At 33.6% G+C, this 19,920-nt stretch overlaps 2 protein-coding genes and 1 long non-coding RNA gene across 6 annotated transcripts in view; 2 read left to right on the forward strand and 1 right to left on the reverse strand.

The window, feature by feature from the left end:
- LOC128170918 (neurogenic locus notch homolog protein 2-like) overlaps positions 1 to 19,920 on the reverse strand; it is a 658,320-nt gene that overhangs the window by 358,351 nt on the left and 280,049 nt on the right. The window lies entirely within an intron of this gene.
- The window catches only part of LOC128170934 (uncharacterized), a 278,519-nt gene that overhangs the window by 151,561 nt on the left and 107,038 nt on the right, over positions 1 to 19,920 (forward strand). The window lies entirely within an intron of this gene.
- Positions 12,873 to 19,094, forward strand: LOC128170959 (uncharacterized). The gene is made up of 4 exons (XR_008241962.1): positions 12,873 to 13,922; positions 14,116 to 14,182; positions 14,824 to 15,145; positions 17,340 to 19,094. It is a non-coding gene; the product is annotated as an uncharacterized LOC128170959 (long non-coding RNA).

Consider the following 19,920-nt stretch of genomic DNA (forward strand, 5'->3'; position numbering starts at 1 on the left):
TGTATAAATAAATAATGTTCTTTTTATATAGAGGCATCCGGCAGGAATCTTGAGACTTGACAAAAACAGACGATGCAAGTGAAATAATAAGATGATTAACAAAAGACTACTATTTCCATGATAGCTCAAAAAAAGGAATGGATGGTATGCGAATGATAAAACCAAAAAATCACCCATTAGTCCTACTATGTCCTCTCCCCAACTGCTCTGATAAGCACTCAAATAAAGGAAAGTAAGTTTTCAAAAATAAGAAAGTTTGTTCTGTGTTTTGATAAAATGTATTTTCATTCATTCAACTTTTTCTTACAATATCGTCGACACGTTTCAATTTAATACAATTATACATATTGGTCAGAGGTAACATAGTTTAGATGGATTTATATAATGTATATTAATTTAATTAATTTATATAATGTGCCATATTTTATTCTGAATAAATTAGCTAAAATTGTGCTCAATAACTTTCATATGTGTCTGTAATAGCGGTAAACACAAATTACGAACGCATTATTACATCATTAAAATGCTATGGTCAAAACACTTGTCGTGGCATGTAATAATATACAAGAAATGTATAATATATAGATCTGTATACACAATAAATGTACATAAAATCGATTAAAAGTAAAATAAACAATAAAATATTTCATTTTGTGTTTCATGCTGTTTAAGATTTAGCTAAATTTGCAGAAAAAAAAACTATTAAGGCAGCAGTTATAAACGTTTGTTTGTTTTTGTTTTGTTTTTTTTTTTGGGGGGTGGGGTATTTTTTGTACGGCTACACACCTCTTAATTCCCTGTTTGGGAAAAAGTAAATATGAATTAGTAACATTATAACCAAGAAAAATATATTTAATATAAATTTATAAATGCATGTCATATTTGTATACCCGCTGCGCACTCTTAGAATACCAAACTATTTCCTTTCGACATTGAGGAACTATTTCTTTCTATACGTAACTTCTAATATACATATACGTCTAGTCTACGAAAACATAGCATAACTTATGATGTATCTAATGTTTATCATTTATGGTGAGATAAATGTACAAGAATATTACTTTAATTTTTGCACTCAAACAAAGTAAGATGGAAAGTTTTTTATAATAGATTCATGTGATTTATTATCTGAACAAATTGTTCTTGTAAATAAACCCACATACTGACACATAGACAGTGTACAGCTGTTTAATCTTTGTTAAAATGTATATAATAACACGTTATTTATTAGTATTTGGGACTTTTAATACAGGCATTGGTTCTTGGGTATATAAATATTGATTTACAAACTAAAGTCTTCAGCTTTCTTCTTCCTCCGCTTAACCACTATAACAATTGGGTTATTGAATAAAGAGGCCTGCATGTTCAGATAAGTACGTATAAGGAAATAAACACAGCGCATGGATCCCTTAGAAGCCGCATGCAAACACTGTACGCATTATTATTTAAGCAGAAAAGTTATTTTTTTCTTATAGTTTCTAATGAAAATTTTAGTGACTGTGTCGCCCAAAAATTGTGTGTAGACATGGTATAGGATGGTATTTGAAAAAAAAAAATAAACATGTTTAGAGTGCGTCAATTTAGGACCAAGTCGAGTCATCTTTTTTGAAAATAAATCAAGTCGGTTTTAAGAATACATCATTGAAATGAAATAAAGGATGAAAGAGATGTAATAAACAATAAATATAGAAATTAAATGTCAGACTTTATGTTGAGAATAAAGGTACATCTGCTCATAAATGTAAAGACAAACAAAATACGTTGAATAAAAGATGAAATGATACAATGTAAGGTTTTGTATATATATATATATATATATATATATATATATATATATATATATATATATATATATATATATATATATATATATATATATATATATAAAGTATTGTACTTTTGATGAATGATAATAGTTTTGGTTCAAAATTGAATTGTTCTTGCCTCAGATTTGGGTACACTAGTTAATCGTCGCATGAACTTCATATTTTATCATTTCTAATGAAGATTGTTATTCTTTTTAATATGATTCATAATATTAGCTAACGACTTAAAAAAAATTAAAAATCAAAAAGTGTATTTCGTTAACAATATGTGTTTTTTCTTTGTTTTAGATATTGGTTAGCGAATCATTCACAGCAGCTATATCTATTTAACTTGTCGACAATGTCTTTATCATAACAGGGAATGTTTTATTTATATGTTACGCATTAAACTGATGTAAAACCACATGGTTAACTCCATATAGAATACAATTTGAACATATTATCAGTATTATATTATGTTATATTGTTCCACCAATATATAATTCATGCGTTATGATTTGAATGTATTTCATTATGCTGTCCCTGTCAGGTATTCTCCTTGTAACACCATGATGACGTCATTACGTGGTCTTGTTTACTGGTAGTATCCCTCGCTTTAAAACTCTATTAATTGTAAATTTAAATGTTCAAGGTAGTATGGTGAAGTTGTCTAAATGACAAGAAAATAACTTTTCCTTTATGCAAAAAAATTACAAAGCTAAAACAAAGTCAGCTTATTTTTTAAAAAAATGTTTGTGTAATTACATAAAGAAGGGCAAATCATAGCACTGGTACTTTGTTGGGATTTTTAATTTAACAACTAATAGTATAGTTCTCTATCTGGCAATGAATAACAAACATAACTCTCTTTTTATGATGAATGTGGTTATTGCTTTGGAAAATTTCACTGATTATTAATTGAATGATTTACTTTATTAGAATAATTCATTGACTAGTAATGTTGTTGTTTTTTTTTTATGAAATGTGTATCGAAGAGTGATACATCCCTTGTGAAACAATACGTGGTTGATGGGAAAATACCATGCAAAATCTTTACAAGAACAGCATTGTGCAGTTTCCCTGTAACTCACCGACATGTGTTTAAAAATAAACGGTACAAGCTATGAAGCTTTTGAATGTTGCTTTTATTCAATTGCAGTGTGGGTTACCTCAGTCAACACATTTTTCTTAACTCTACCCAAAATTAAACAATTAAAGGAAAAATATTCACTTTTACAAACATTTATATTCTTTTTTTTTTTTTATTTATATTGTTTATTTTATTGTCAGAACAGCAGTTTAGTTTGTCTAGTGATGTTCATTAATTAAATATGCCCATTAAAACTTTTCTATCAGGCGTAATTATTTAAGTAATTAAAAACAGCATTGGTGTTTTTGTATAGAAGATAAATATCACCTTGTTAATTGTTGCGTTATACAATATCATTTGCATCTTGTTTTATTTACTTTTGCAGCATTCAAAACTATGTTGTTTTAATGAAAGTGTCAATTGCTGTTCAATTTTCTATGTTTTCTTAATCGTCGCGGACCTATGAACTCTACAATGAAAATATATAATATTCTACGAGACATTGTTTTATGCCGAATGAATGACGCAAAAGATAGTCTCGCCAAGTCACAAATCATAGCAGCTTCCGATGGTAATGATTTATTTAAAAGTACATATCAAACAACAATGTTAAAATGATCTTCTCAAGTGATAATTTATTTTAGAACAGTCCGTTAAGTCAAGTTTTATTCAGACGACTTGTTGCAAATATAAATCAATATTTATTTGGGTAAGATTGTTTTTTTGGTTTTTTTTTGTTTATTCCTTTTTTTTATTTTTATTTTTTTTTTTACTTTATTCTTGTTGTTGGGGGGGGGGGGGGGGTGACATTGCATTCACTTGACACTATTCATTCAAGGATCACTCCCAGTGTAACGTGTTAACATTTAAGTGGCGTGCACTCAAGAGTAGAGTATCTTTCCGGTATTGTTTAAGTAGTGGAATATAATGATTATGAATGAGTTAAACTGTATTGCTGTCGTTTTATCAATGGAATAAATAAAAAAATGGAACAACGAAAGCATCAATGACGAATTTCCTTGACACATTATATTTTAATATATCGTTATACGCTTAAATTATTGTTTTATATTCACTCATATAGTACCTCGGACTTATTTTCATAAAAATCAGACTCGTTTTCATAAACGTTTCTTTTTGGTAAGCTCAACACCTGACTGAAGCTACACTGTGTATGCTTTGTTATATGAGCTAATGAAAAAGAGTCCCACAGTTTTTTCGCGGTAAATATAGTTCTATAGTAGAATCAAGCATATCTTTTACAGCATACGCCCTAGCATAATATAACATTGAAATCTTATAGCATAGCAATGGAATCTCATACCATAATATTGGAATCCTATACCATAGCATACTATCTCATTCGTCAAACCTTAGCATAACATACACCATGATTTTAACTCGATTTTAAATGATTTTATTAAATAAAGAAGAAATATTCACATTGCAGATTAGTGGTAAAGTATGGCTTCTAATTATTTTACTCCAACATTTTTGGATCTCTTCTGTGTATGGATGCGTTTTGTTCAAATATCATAGCAATACATGAATATCTCATAGCTTATCAATTAACCGCTTATCATAGCATAACATAAAATTGTAAACGATATCCATGAAATGACTGTAAGACAAATGTTTAGTTACACAACTGTCGATATTTACCACACATCCTACTAACTGAAATGATATTTGTAGGTATCCAATATTTATATCAAAGAGGACTTGGTGTCTAAGAAACAATAACTTTACAAGAAATACTATACCTACTGTCTTTACCACCACCTGTCCTGTACATTGACAGTGTGTTATCTAATACAACGATAAACTGCCAGGAGTTATCTTCCATGAAGAGTATTCTCGTTATATACAGGGAACTCTGTGCAGTAGATGTGTGTTGTGTGTAGTAATTATTGTTTGTCTATTGCACTCATATAATAACATGCTGATATTAACGTATCAGTGCTACCACGCAAAGTTGCATATGTAGAAAAAAGATTAACAATTTATAATGATTGCAGGAAAGAAATATATTCAATGTACACTGTACATATATATGTTTTTGTCAGAAGAAAGAAAGAAAAATATATCTTCTTGTATTGATAGGTTAAAAGGTGTTTGGCGTATATAACGAAATGGACTCATCAACGCAGAGTGGATACTCAATATTTATATAAATAATCAGCTACATATTACACACATTTTACATATCCGTAAATTTACATAAGCAAATTTCATACAAATGTATTCTTATCTGGCCTACACACTGAAGGGTTTCACTGACATCTACTTTTTTAGACTACATAGAAGTCGTCTTTTTTTCTGGTTAATAGCACTTATAGAGTTTTTGCTGTCTTTGAAACTAACACGATAACACAGGGAAGGGTACATTGAAAATATATATGCAATGAAAAAAGGCAATTGGAGGCAAACCACATGCAATATGACATCAGAATGTTAATACATGTTTCCTACAAAGTATTAAGAAAGCATGGGTAAAACTCATTAAAGTATGAACAGATAAGGCTAATGTGAAAATTTAAACAATAGTATTCCATTTCCATTTATAACTGAATTTCGAAAAGATCAAGTGACCCTTCTTTTAAGCTTAGGGGTAGAGTATAGTTTCAAGACATGTATTCATGCAGTAGCTCTACTCTCTATTCTCATATAAATTTAGTTGAAATAATTAAGGAATTTTAAAGAAATATATTTTGCAACACCGAGGCGTAATCAATTTTTTTAAATGTTTTTTTGTTGGGGGGGGGGGGGGGGGTGTGCATTCATTTGACATTATTCATTCAAGAATCACTTCCAGTGAAACGTGTGAACATTTAGGTTGCGTGCACTCAAGAGTATATTTCCGGTATTGTTTAAGTAGTGGACTATAACGATTATGAATGAGTTACAATGCTGTCGTTTTATCACTAGAATAATAAAACAAGAGGCCCAGGGGCCACATCGCTCACCTGAGCAACAATTGCCTTAATTCTGATCAAATTAGCATTACAGTATCAAAATATCTTGACAACTGAGTACAGTAGATCTTGCTAAAAAAAAATTGAAAATCTGCCAATTTTTATCCATCTCTTATTTTTTAGTAAAGCCCCTTTTGTTGTTGTACCTGTAAAAAGATTTTTCTCTATTCCTATAACCCCCCCCCCCCCCCTCCTAATTTCGTGGCCCCACTATTCTCTAGGGAATCATGGTTTCATCAAACTTAAATCTACCTTTAATCTCATAACCTGTGCTTTCACACTAAGTACTGAGTTTTGGACCGAAAACTTTCCCAGAATATGTTTAAGGATTGTAAAACTTGATCCCCCAATTGTGGCCTCACCCTACCCCCGGGGACCATGATTTGAACAAACTTGAATCAACACTTCCTGAGGATGCTTCCATTTTAATTTGAGCTTTTCTGGCCTAATAGTTTTTGAGAAGAAAATTTTAAAAGATTTTCTCTATATATTCCTATGTAAAACTTGATCCCCCAATTGTGGCCCCACCCTACCCCCGGGGACCATGATTTGAACAAACTTGAATCTACCTTACCTGATGATGCCTCCGCTCAAAGTTGAGCTCTCCTGGTCTAATAGTTTTTGAGAAGACAATTTTTGAAGATTTTCTCTATATATTCCTATGTTAAACTTGATCCCCCAATTGTGGCCTCACCCTACCCCCGGGGACCATGATTTGAACAAACTTGAATCAACACTTCCTGAGGATGCTTCCATTTTAATTTGAGCTTTTCTGGCCAAATAGTTTTTAAAAGAAATTTTTTAAAAGATTTTCTCTATATATTCCTATGTAAAACTTGACCCCTAATTGTGGCCCCACCCTACCCCCGGGGACCATGATTTGAACAAACATGAAACTACACTTCCTGAGGATGCTTCCATTTTAATTTGAGCTTTTCTGGCTAAACAGTTTTTGAGAAGAAGATTTTCAAAGTTTTTCCCTATATATTCCTATGTAAAACTTGATCCCCCAATTGTGGCCCTACCCTACCCCTGAGGACCATGATTTAACCAAACTTGAATATACACTACATGAGGATGCTTCCATTTTAATTTGAGCTTTTCTGGCCAAATAGTTTTTGAGAAGAAGATTTTTAAAGATTTTCTCTATATATTCCTATGTAAAACTTGATCCCCCAATTGTGGCCCCACCCTACCCCTGGGGACCATGAGTTGAACAAACTTCAATCCACACTACCTGATGATGCCTCCACTCAAAGTTGAGCTTTCCTGGCCTAATAGTTTTTGAGAAGAAAATTTTTAAAGATTTTCTCTATATATTCCTATGTAAAACTTGATCCCCAAATTGTGGCCCCACCCTACCCCCGGGGACCATGATTTGAACAAATTTGAATCAACACTTCCTGGGGATGCTTCCATTTTAATTTGAGCTTTTCTGGCCTAATAGTTTTTAAAAGAAATTTTTTAAAAGATTTTCTCTATATATTCCTATGTAAAACTTGATCCCCCAATTGTGGCCCTACCCTACCCCCGGGGGACCATGATTTGAACAAACTACACTACCTGATGGTGCCTCCACTCAAAGTTGAGCTTTTCTGGCCAAATAGTTTTTGAGAAGAAAATTTTTAAAGATTTTTATCTATATATTCCTATGTAAAACTTGATCCCCCAATTGTGGCCCCACCCTACCCCTGGGGACCATGAGTTGAACAAACTTCAATCCACACTACCTGATGATGCCTCCACTCAAAGTTGAGCTTTCCTGGGCTAATAGTTTTTGAGAAGAAAATTTTTAAAGATTTTCTCTATATATTCCTATGTAAAACTTGATCCCCTAATTGTGGCCCCACCCTAACCCCGGGGACCATGATTTGAACAAATTTGAATCAACACTTCCTGAGGATGCTTCCATTTTAATTTGAGCTTTTCTGGCCTAATAGTTTTTAAAAGAAATTTTTTTAAAAGATTTTCTCTATATATTCCTATGTAAAACTTCATCCCCCAATTGTGGTCCCACCCTAACCCCGGGGACCATGATTTGAACAAATTTGAATCAACACTTCCTGAGGATGCTTCCATTTTAATTTGAGCTTTTCTGGCCTAATAGTTTTTAAAAGAAATTTTTTAAAAGATTTTCTCTATATATTCCTATGTAAAACTTGATCCCCCAATTGTGGCCCCACCCTACCCCCGGGGACCATGATTTGAACAAACTACACTACCTGATGATGCCTCTACTCAAAGTTGAGCTTTTCTGGCCAAATAGTTTTTGAGAAGAAAATTTTTAAAGATTTTTATCTATATATTCCTATGTAAAACTTGATCCCCCAATTGTGGCCCCACCCTACCCCCGGGGACCATGATTTGAACAAACTTGAATCTACATTACATGATGATGCTTCCACTCAAATTTGAGCTTTTCGGGCCTAATAGTTTTTAAAAGAAATTTTTTAAAAGATTTTCTCTATATATTCCTATGTAAAACTTGATCCCCCAATTGTGGCCCCACCCTACCCCCGGGGACCATGATTCGAACAAACTTGAATCTACACTTCCTGAGGATGCTTCCATTTTAATTTGAGCTTTTCTGGCCGAATAGTTTTTGAGAAGAAGATTTTTAAAGATTTTCTCTATATATTCCTATGTAAAACTTGATCCCCCAATTGTGGCCCCACCCTACCCCCGGGGACCATGATTTGAACAAACTTGAATTTACACTACCTGATGATGCCTCCACACAAGTTTAAGCTTTACCGGCCTAATAGTTTTTGAGAAGAAGATTTTCAATTCAATTTTCAATAATTCTCAATTATCTCCCCTTTAAAAAGGGTGTGGCCCTTCATTTGAACAAACTTGAATCCCCTTCACCTAGTGGTGCTTTGTGCCAAATTTAGTTGAAATCTGCCCAGTGGTTCTTGAGAAGAAGATGAAAATGTGAAAAGTTTACAACGACGACGACGACGACGACAACGACAACGACAACGACGACAGACAACGGACAAATTGTGATCAGAAAAGCTCACTTGAGCCATTGGCTCAGGTGAGCTAAAAAGTGGAGCATTGGAATTCTCAATGACCAGTATCATTGAAAACTTATAATGTCTTTACATATTGCTATACACACTACATTGAAATGATTTAAAGTATTTACTTATATTGTACTTCGGACTCTTCGTTTTCATTAACATTTCTTTTAGGTAAGATTAACACCTGAATGAAGCTACACTGTGTTTGCTTTGTTATATGAGATAATGCAACAGTGTCCCAGTATGCAACAGTTGAATATATATTCTAAAACAATGTCCCACAGCGAATTTTGTTGATATTTTTCGCCGTAAATATTGTTCTACAGAAAGGTCGAACATATATTTTACAACATACGGAATAGTAAAACACAGCATTGAAATCGTATAGCTATCATCGGAATCCCATACCATAGTATTGGAATCCCATACCATAGCATACAATCTCATTCACATTGCAGATTGGTGGTAAATGTTGGCTTCTTATTATTCTATTCCAAAATATGTGTAACTCTTCTGTGTGTCACAATTTGTATTAAAAGGCCTGGAAATTCCCTCGTTTACAAACTGAACATTGAAAAGATAAAGAGGCAGAACATAACTTCTTTTACAGCATAAAGAAAACATATAAAGCTAATGCATACAACCCTCTCTAAACACACACACACACACACACACACACACACTCATACACTCAATTCACATACGCAAATAGCTGAAAAATCACACAAACAATATTAACAAAAAATAAACTAACCCCCTTAATACCCCCAACATATGTAAACAGAATAAATAACCCGACTTTGGCTGATGTCACTTATCAATGCTAAGTCCGGACAATCGCTTTTTGGAAAGTTGTATTTTAATAAATAAATTCACCCGCATTAGGTACGTGCATAGTTGAAACCACAATTCATGTTGATCACTGGTGATAAGGATACATCACACGTTCATGTAAATCGTATTACCTGGTACACGTGCTTAGACAAGCTGTCTTGTAAATCAAACCTCTCGTCACGGATGTTACTGGACCATATCACCAACTATAATGTGCCCGTGCGTCAGCTTGTGTTACATTTCCCACGTTGACGATGGGTCCACGATGGTTAGCTTCTCGTTGTCCTGCACCCACGGATGATACCGTCTTGTATATAACCGACTACACCCTATCAGCTAGTCACCTAAAATTCAATTCATTGTCGGGTCCACAGTGAAAATTACAACACTACACTGTTCAAAAACACACATTATATTCAACCGTCGGGCTACAATATTTTATATTCTGATAAAAACAAACAAAAATGTCATAAACACTTAGCAAAGGACAAGATAGATATTTACTTAAGTATGCGCATTCTAAATTGAAATGATAATGAAAATACTTCTTACTGCTGTTTTTTCTTAATACGGTTTATCGTACTTTCACTACACAGAAATTCTATTCAAACACTCCACACAGGATTAGACATAGGCCACACAGGTCCTAAGACATATTGTCAAACTCCACGAAGGTTCATACAGAAGGACACACCTTCTCTCATCAACGACCTGGCCGGAACTTACTCATGCACGAAAACCGGTCTAACAAACAATGACTAGCTGACCGTTGCACTCTATGGAGCGTTGTTACTCACAGAAATTAATAGACTAATACAATTTTAATTGAACATATATTCAAAATTGTGACACTGTGTATGGATGCGTTTTGTTCAAATCTCATTTCATTCCATTGAAAATCTCATTGCATTCAATAAAACTGCATATCATAGCATAGCATAACATTGTAAAAGATATGCATGAAATGACTGTAAGACAAATGTTTAGTTACACAACTGTCTATATTTACCACACATCCTGCTAACTGGAATGATATTTGTACGTATCCAATATTTATATCAAAGTGGACTTGTCTCAGGAACAATAACTTTACAAGAAACACTATTCCTGCTGTCTGTACCAACACCTGTCCTGTACATTGACAGTGTGTTATCTAATACAACAATAAACTACCAGGAGGTATCTTCCATGAAGAGTATTCTCGTTATATACAGGGATCTCTGTGCAGTAGATGTGTGTTGTGTGTAGTATTTATTGTTTGTATATTGCACTCATATAATAACATGTCGTTTTCGATATTAACATATCAGTGCTACCACACAGAGTTGCATATGTAGAAAAAAAAGATTAACAATATATAATGATTACAGGAAAGAAATATATTCAATGTACACTGTACATGTATATGTGTTTGTCAGAAGAAAGAGGGAGAAATATATCTTCTTGTATTGATAATTTACAAAGTGGTTAGCGTATCTAACGAATTGGACTCATAAAAATCAGAATGGATACTCAATTTTCATATAAACAATTAGCTACATATTACACACATTTTACATATCCGTAAATTTACAGAAAAATAGTTCAAACAAATGTATTCTTATGTGGCCCACATACATTATAGAGTTTTTACTGTCTTTGAAATTAACTTAATAACACAGGAAAGTGTACATTCAAAATATATAAGCAATGAAGGAAAGCAATTGGAGGCAAATTACATGCAGCATTACATCAGAATGCTAATACATGTTTCCAACAAAATATTAAGAAAACATTAGTAAAAACATTTAAGTTGATGCAGATAAGACTAATGGAATATTAAAACAACGGTATTCAGTTTCAAATTATAACTGAATTTCAGAGAAAAAAAAATAATGTCATTGAAAAGATCAAATGGCCCTACTTTGAAGCTTAATCGAAGAATACATTTTCAAGACATGAATTCAGTAGCTAAACAGGTTATTCTCATATAGATGTGATTAAAATAGTTTACGAATTTTTAAGAAAAATATTATGCAATTCTTGAGGCGTTGCCAATACTTTCAAATGATTTGCAAGTCCCACTTAAAATGTTATTATATAAATAGTGCCTGTTTGGGAGGGTAACAGTTGAAATTGACACCCCGAGAAAACCATTGTCAACCTCCGCTTCGCGTCGGTTGACAATGGTTTTCTCGGGGTGTCAATTTCAACTGTTATCCTCCCAAACAGGCACTATTTATTTTGTTATACTAAATGTCTTTTTTAAAATTTTTAAGAAAATTTTACTGCTTTTATATAGGAATAACGTGAATTCTACAGCGAACCGTACGCGCATAATTTTCGCGCATGTAACATTTTTTAATGTTACCCGTTGCCAAGTGCGTTGCTAACGCTGAGGGTAATAGTAAATATTATTAACTGCGTCTTAACCAATCAGATTTCAGTATTTAACATGAAAGTATAACAAATATATTTATCACATTTATGTTTCGCTCAATATACAGTGGTATCACTTATGTAATGAATTTTTGATATTTGAACCAAACGTGACGTCATAATTGAACATTATATAGGTTTTGGATATTGATTAACGTAGAATGAAAAATTCAAAGATATAATTCAGTTGATGTGTGGAGTTGTAAATGCAAAGCATTTATTGCTATTTTTTTTCATGAATAAATATAAATATGTTTTGGGTTTGTTTTTTTTTTTTTGGTATTTTGTTGAGATTTAATTCAACAATTCATAATTTATATTTTTACCTGTCAATTGATAAATAACATAACTCTCTTCTATTGATGAATGTGGTTATTGCATTATTGTTTATTGAATGATTTTCTTAATTAGAATAATTCATTGATTAGTAATCACTTGATAAGAATTGCACGCTGTGTTAGACAAATATACAACTTTTATGTATTTATGAAATGTGTATCGGAGAGTGTTACATCCTTTTTAAAACATTATGTGATTGGTTGGAAAAATACCATGCAAAACTTTACAAGAACAGCATTCAGCAGTTTCAATGTAACTCAACCAGATGTGTTTAAAAAAAAAATTATGTCCATAAATAGTTATGCATGTTGACTACTTTATTTGTATGTTTTTGTTTACCACGTGGTATTGTTTTCCACTACTGTGTATTTTTAGTTTAGGCATGCGCACTGGCAAGTTATGCATATTAGCTAGTCTGCGCATGCGTAGTCATTGTTCATTTTGTAAACATCCATGATTGTCTACGGTTTGTGAAAGAAGATGTGTACATGAATTACAACCCCATCCGTCCAATTTTACGATATTCTGCGACTTCAACAATTCACTAACGGGACCTGGTGTGTGTTCTCATAGGTAACGTTATCTATATCCCGTTTTTTAGCGATTTATCAAGGCTTCATGGTACTGCAGAAGTGATTTTCGCGCGGTTCAAAATGGCGCCAGTGACACTCCAGTCATAACATTGTTGCCCATCGATGCCAAAGTTATTGTGTGCGATGTACCAGAGACGTGGATGTAATTTATTATACAGCAGTTTGAACCTGTGTATATTTGCGTGTAATGTGTGAAAATATCTGTGTCAACTTTTTCTATTGTTTATTTCATAATGTCAACATTGATAGTGGGCGATTCGCATGTGAACAGACTCAAAACATTCTTAGGTTCACATCGTTCCGTTAATTTTGTGTTTAATATATATGAACTCAAAGAGGTGAACAATTTCGGTATAAGTGGAGGACTTGTGAACAATGGTCACCATCTATCCCTTATTACATCTGCAGTACGACGGTGTAGACCTCAGCACCTAATTGTTTGCATTGGAGGCAATGATTTGGACTCGAGTGAAATAAATTTTAGTTTGGAATGTATTGTTTCTAAATTGACTGCCAATGTGACTCAACTTAAAAGGTGTTTCCATTTAAAGTATGTTACCGTGCTTAGTTTTCTCCCTAGAGAAGTGACTTAATTATAATCAACGAGTCAAAAAAGCCAATAGACTTCTTAAGCAATTTTGTGCTTGTCACACAGTAACATTTTGGAAGCTGAGAGGATTCGCGGAAAGTCAGAAACCAATCTTATGCGACGGGGTTCATCTTAATGACTTGGGGTTCCATAAACTGTTTAGAGAGATTAGAGGTGTCCTATTAATTCAGCTAAGACAGGAACCCAAGCATAGTCCCTCTGTAAACAGCAATGACGACAGGGGCTTCTAGCTGTAAGTATTGCTTGTAACCACCCATCGTGCAATTTTATTTCTCATATTTTTGTTTAATAAGTCTGATGTGAACAATGCGGTTACGCTTTAAGTAATTAACATTTTACCAAGTGTTCCATAAACCTTTAACAATTTTATTAGATTAACCTTATGTTTGTAATATTATCTATTTAACCTGATATGTTTATTTCAGTTCAAAGCATCCAGATCAATCTGCAGATAAGACTTTCCATCACTTATTATAATTTGTTTGGATACAGGTAATAGCTTTGTTTTTTGGTCTATGACAATTTACCAAACAATTACCAGAATATGAATATTTCTGGTTATTTTAAAGCTATATCAGCTTATTTGAATGAATATAAGATACAGCTCCAATGCTATGGCGGCAGGAGCAATGATACACGTATGATATAATAAGCAGTTTTGCAATGTTTTCATATAAAACAGAGCCTCAGGCTATGCTAAGCAACTAAAATGTACACCTCTAGTGCTATGGCATATGTAAGTGAAAAACTACTAAATGTATGGCAGAATTATTTTTGCTATAAGCAATGTGTTATAACATTTATAACAAGCTTAACACTAATTGTCTGAGAGCATAATATATATATATATATATATATATATATATATATATATATATATATATATATATATATATATATATATATATATATATATATATATATATATATATATATATATATATATATATATATATATATATATTTGTATATATATACCTGGGGTATATAACAAGCTGCTATGCCACAGTTTTACCTTACATTAGATCAGTTTAAAGATAGCATGAAAGCTTTTTGACTATGCAAATTCTTGTATATGATCATTTTAGTTTAAATATTAACATCTTCATTTCCTTTATATTTTACTCTATTAGATTTTGATGGCATCCACACCAAAACGCAGGAGGCGGAACAAGACAGCCTCGCATCCTCCCACAGAAACCCAACCTCAAAGCGGTCTTATGTCTCATGAGGACAGGGCCACAATGATAAGGATGTGCATGGCCTCTATCATCCCAACCATTGAAAATACTTGTCGACGCTATATGGATGAATATCCCCATGGTGAGAGCAATCCTTCATTGTCAATCCCCATGCAGACTGCAACTTCACAACAGCAATCAGCCGACACTCAACAAGCCTCTTCGCAAGCAGTAACACCTGACCATTCCCTACTGCAAGAGATAATTTCTTAAGGTATGCAGTTGCTTAATCAGAATACTGAAGGGGATTAACGCTCGGCAACTGGTTTAATATTGGGTGTAGATTCCAAAATTAGGGCAAAAATCCACGCCAATGAGTTCATCAAATTTGCTGTCCTGTTGCCAAATGATTTTGATCATGATGAGACAGACAAGTATAAATCAGTTGATAAAAATGGTGAGCTCATTATTGTTAAGGCAAACGACAAGAGCCCTATCAAATCTATAATTAAATGGGTAGAGGCGTTCCACATATTTGTCGCAATCTATGCAGAAAAGTTTTCCCACGAAATTGGAAACTTAATATGACGTACGCACACACTGTGCAAAGAATCACTGACTCATGTGGGGACTCTGCTGCTTTAATGTATGATGAAAAATTTAGGCGATGGCGCGAAAAAGAACCTTCATTATGTGCTTGGGAGAAGAAAAATATTGAGCTATACCAAGAAGCTTAAGTTTCTGGACTAGATTTTAAAATCAAGTACAAGAAACAGCCCTTTCGTGCCCAATCCAAGTCACATAACTACTGCTATTTCCTCAACAATGTTGGCTCGTGCACAAAAAACAACTGCCCCCATCAACATGTTTGCCAGTACTGTGCAGGAAAGCATCCGCGAAGACAGTGTCCCAATAGACCGAAGCAAACCTTTGCGAAACAAAATGCTAGAAAACCTGCCAGCACCTCTAACCAACAAGGCTCCACTAAGTGATAGAGATATAAGTATCATCACACCAATTCAAGTCGACAAATTGGCCAGCTATCTTGACGGCTATGATCCATCTTTGGCCCAATTTTTAATTAGTGGGTTTACCTTAGGTTTTATAATCCCATATCAGGGGCAACGTGCTTTTAGAATTTCTAGAAATATCTCTTCTTTGAACAATAATGATGGAATCCTTCAAAGTAAAATCAGCAATGAGTTACGAGCACACCGTATAGCCGTGCCTTACCCAAATCCACCATTTCCTAATATACAAGTTTCACCTCTTGGATTGGTACCCAAAAAAGCTGTCGGTGAATTTCGTTTGATACATCATTTATCTTATCCTGAGGGTATGTCTATAAATCACAACATACCTAAAGATTTGTGTACAGTACAATATCAATCAGTGGAAACGGCTATAAATATAATTAGACAATTGGGAAGGGGTGCGTTGTTAGCAAAGACAGATCTTGAGAATGCTTATAAACAGATCCCTATTCATCCAGATGATTTCGAACAAATTGAATTCATGGTAGACAATATGTATTACTACGACAAAACATTGCCTTTTGGACTCAGCTATTCATGTAATCTTTTTGAAAAATTTAGCTCGGCTCTTAAATGGATCCTTGAAACAAAATTCTCTGTTATACATTGCGTGCACATCCTAGACGATTTTCTTTTCCTAAGTGAACCCCACTCGTCAATATGTTACAGTGCTCTGCTTGCCTTTTATCAACTATCTAATGACATTTGCTTACCCGTAAAATCAGAACTCTCACATTTTTGGGCCTGGAATTAGATACCTTGAACTTCGAAATTCGATTACCTCAAGATAAATTAACTCAATTGAAATTGGAAATTCAAAAATTCAAAGCAAAGCGTTCTGCGACTTTGATGGAACTGCAATCTTTAATTGGTATGCTCAATTTTGCCTGTAGTGTAGTTCCTCCTGGTCGTACTTTTTTAAGACGTCTTATAGATCTAACAATTGGCCTCAAAAAACCATATCACCACCATCGACCGAATCTACAGGCACAAGCTGACCTGCATGCCTGGGGTGTTTTTGAACCAATTCAATGGCAAAGGTTTTTTTCCTTCTGGCATAACCAATTCTTCATCTTCATTGCATTTTTTACTGATGCTAGTAATGCCGGATTTGGATGCACCTTTCGCACAAAATGGTTTTACTCCGAGTTTGCTCCTGAATGGTTAAAGTACCACATTTCAGTTAGAAAATTTTTACCTATTGTCATTGCATTAGAATTATGGGTACCTCTTCTGAAAAACTGTATCGTTGTATTACATTCTGACAATATAGCAGTTGTGCATGTGATAAACAAAACTACATCAAAGGACCCTAACCTAATGCAATTGATGAGGCGTTTAATGATTCTTTCATTGCAACACAACATTCATTTCCATGCCAAACATATTCCAGGAATTTCTAATACAGCCGCTGATTTACTATCTCGCTTGCAGGTGAAACAATTCAAAGCCCGCTTTCCACATATGGACAACGAGCCAACTCCAGTTCCTCCAGCATTTGTGCGGATTTGACTGAAACAACCATTTTTTTAGTCCGCAACTCTCTGTCTGAATCAACATTATCAGCTTACAAATCAGCTTATTTAACCTACAACTGTTTTATTGAACAACCCTTTAACATAACGCATCTCCTCTACCACCCTGTCACTTAGTTTTATTTTCCAACTTGGTAACTACACGGATATTACACAACATTTCACCATTCGTAAAATGCTTCAGGGATTCCGGAAATCGAAACCATCATCTGACTCACGGCTACCTATAACCCCAACAATTTTGAAGAAAATAATTCATGCTTTGGAGTTTAGTACCACATCAGCTTTTACTAAATCCCTCCTCCGGGCCATGTTTACCTTAGCATTTTGTGCTTTTTTACGAGTAGGAGAGCTTACCAAAACAAATGCTCAAACCCAGCATTTCCTTCTTTTTGGATATATCACGTAAGGATCCAATAGTCCATGCAATAGGTATATACTAGTAGATATACATATACCTCACTTTAAGCATTCTAAAGCAAACACAACTACTCTACGCCTGCAGCAAAATACGACAGATCCTTTAGTTTGCCCATGCCAAGTACTTCTACATTACCTAAATCTTAGGAAACATTCCTCACCATCAGAGCCGTTATTTTCCTTCATGGATGGTTCGCCCATCTCGCGTCAATACTTCACAGAGCAACTGCGTTCGGCTTTAGCGTTTTGTAATTTGGACTTGCATCTTTACAAAGCTCATAGCTTCCGCATTTAGGCTGCTACTACAGCTGCCTCTCAGGGGTTTTCGGAATTACAAATTCAGAGCATGGGTAGATTGAACTCTGGTGCTTTTGAAAAGTACATTAGAATCCCAACACTTAAGTTTTGATGCACATTCGTTTGAGTTTTGACATTTTTTAATGGACAGTGAAGACAGGGGCTTCACGATCCTTTTTTTCTAGCAACCATTAGACAGGGGCTACTGGTTGTGTTTTGAATATCTGTGCCATTATCTTACTTTGAGTCAGGGGCTCAAACAGTCAATTTGCTTGTACATGTTTTGTCTTTTGTAATAATAGTCTTTATGTTGTAACCTTTTTTAGTTAATAGTTAATATCAACCATTAGACAGGAGCTACTGGTTGTCTTTTTGACTTATCTTACTTTTAGTCCGGGAATAAAACACCCAAATTTGCTTGTACATGTATGTTTTTTCTAAAAATAGTCGTTATGTTGAAGGGTGTTCCTTTTCCACAAATTAGTGATTTTGTTATAACTTTAACAATTTTTCTTAATCATGCACTGACATTTCTGTTCAATTGCAATGTGGTTTTTGGATATGGGGCGTTAACAAGATTGTCTATATTTATATATATACAGGTATATAAACCTATCGATGAGTGATATAACCTATCTTGTTAAGGTGGCAGATGAACACCCCATATCTTTACTTATATACCAGATACTTTATTATCTATTTCTGCCAAAGGTCTAAAGCTTTTACTAGACTCAATCGCAGGATACTTTGTGATATTTTCAAGGTTCTATGTATGAATATTGTTCTTCGAGTTTTATGTCATTTATTGTCAGGATACTTTGTGATATTTTCAAGGTTTTATGTTGTTCTTCGAGTTTTATGTCATTTATTTGAGGAAATGCCTATTTTCTACTTGTAACATCACATCACTTATTCTTCATTTCGTATTATATTATATTGTGACTTTGACTATGGCATTATGTTTCATGCAACTTTTATGCTATGTATTCTTTAATAAATGTTTTATTCTTTACGAAAGAGTTGAGTTTTGCTACGTAATAGTATAGATGAGAGAAGGCAGACATGAATAAGCTTTACAATCCATAAAGCTTTTGAATGGTTTTTTGTTCAATTACATTGTAGGTTTATATCTCACTCAATACGTTTTTCTTAACTCTCCCTAAATTTATCTATTAAAGGAAAAATATATACTGTTACAAAAATTTAGATTCTCTTTATTTATTTTTAACGTCAATGTACAGTTTTAAATACGTCAGAACTGTAGTTTATTTAGACTAGTTATGTTCATCAATTAGTTATGCCTTTTAAAACTTTTCTATCGAGCATAATTTTTTAAGTAATTAAAATCAGCAGTGTTGTTTTTGAATAAGAGATAAATATCACCTTGTCCATTGTTGTGTTATATACAATATTATTTGCATTCTGTTTTATTTCCTTCTGCAGCATTCAAAAACAATATAGTTTTATTGAAAGTATCAATTACTGTTTAATTTTCTATTTTTCCTCAATCGTCCAGGACCTATGAACTGTACAATGAAAATATATAATATGCTATGAGATTTCTTTCATGCCAACGGAGTGGCCTCAAAGATAGTCCTGCCAAGTCACAAATCATACCAGATTCCGATGGTAATGATTTATTAAAAGTGCATCCCCCAAAAAAGTTTTATAATCATTTTTGCAAATGATAATTCGGTCTGGAAAAAGTCTGTCAAGGACAATTTTGATCAGATGACTTGGCAATCAATATTTTTTTGTGTTGT

This window comes from Crassostrea angulata, chromosome 2 (assembly GCF_025612915.1).
Source record: "Crassostrea angulata isolate pt1a10 chromosome 2, ASM2561291v2, whole genome shotgun sequence".
NCBI lineage: Eukaryota > Metazoa > Mollusca > Bivalvia > Ostreida > Ostreidae > Magallana > Magallana angulata.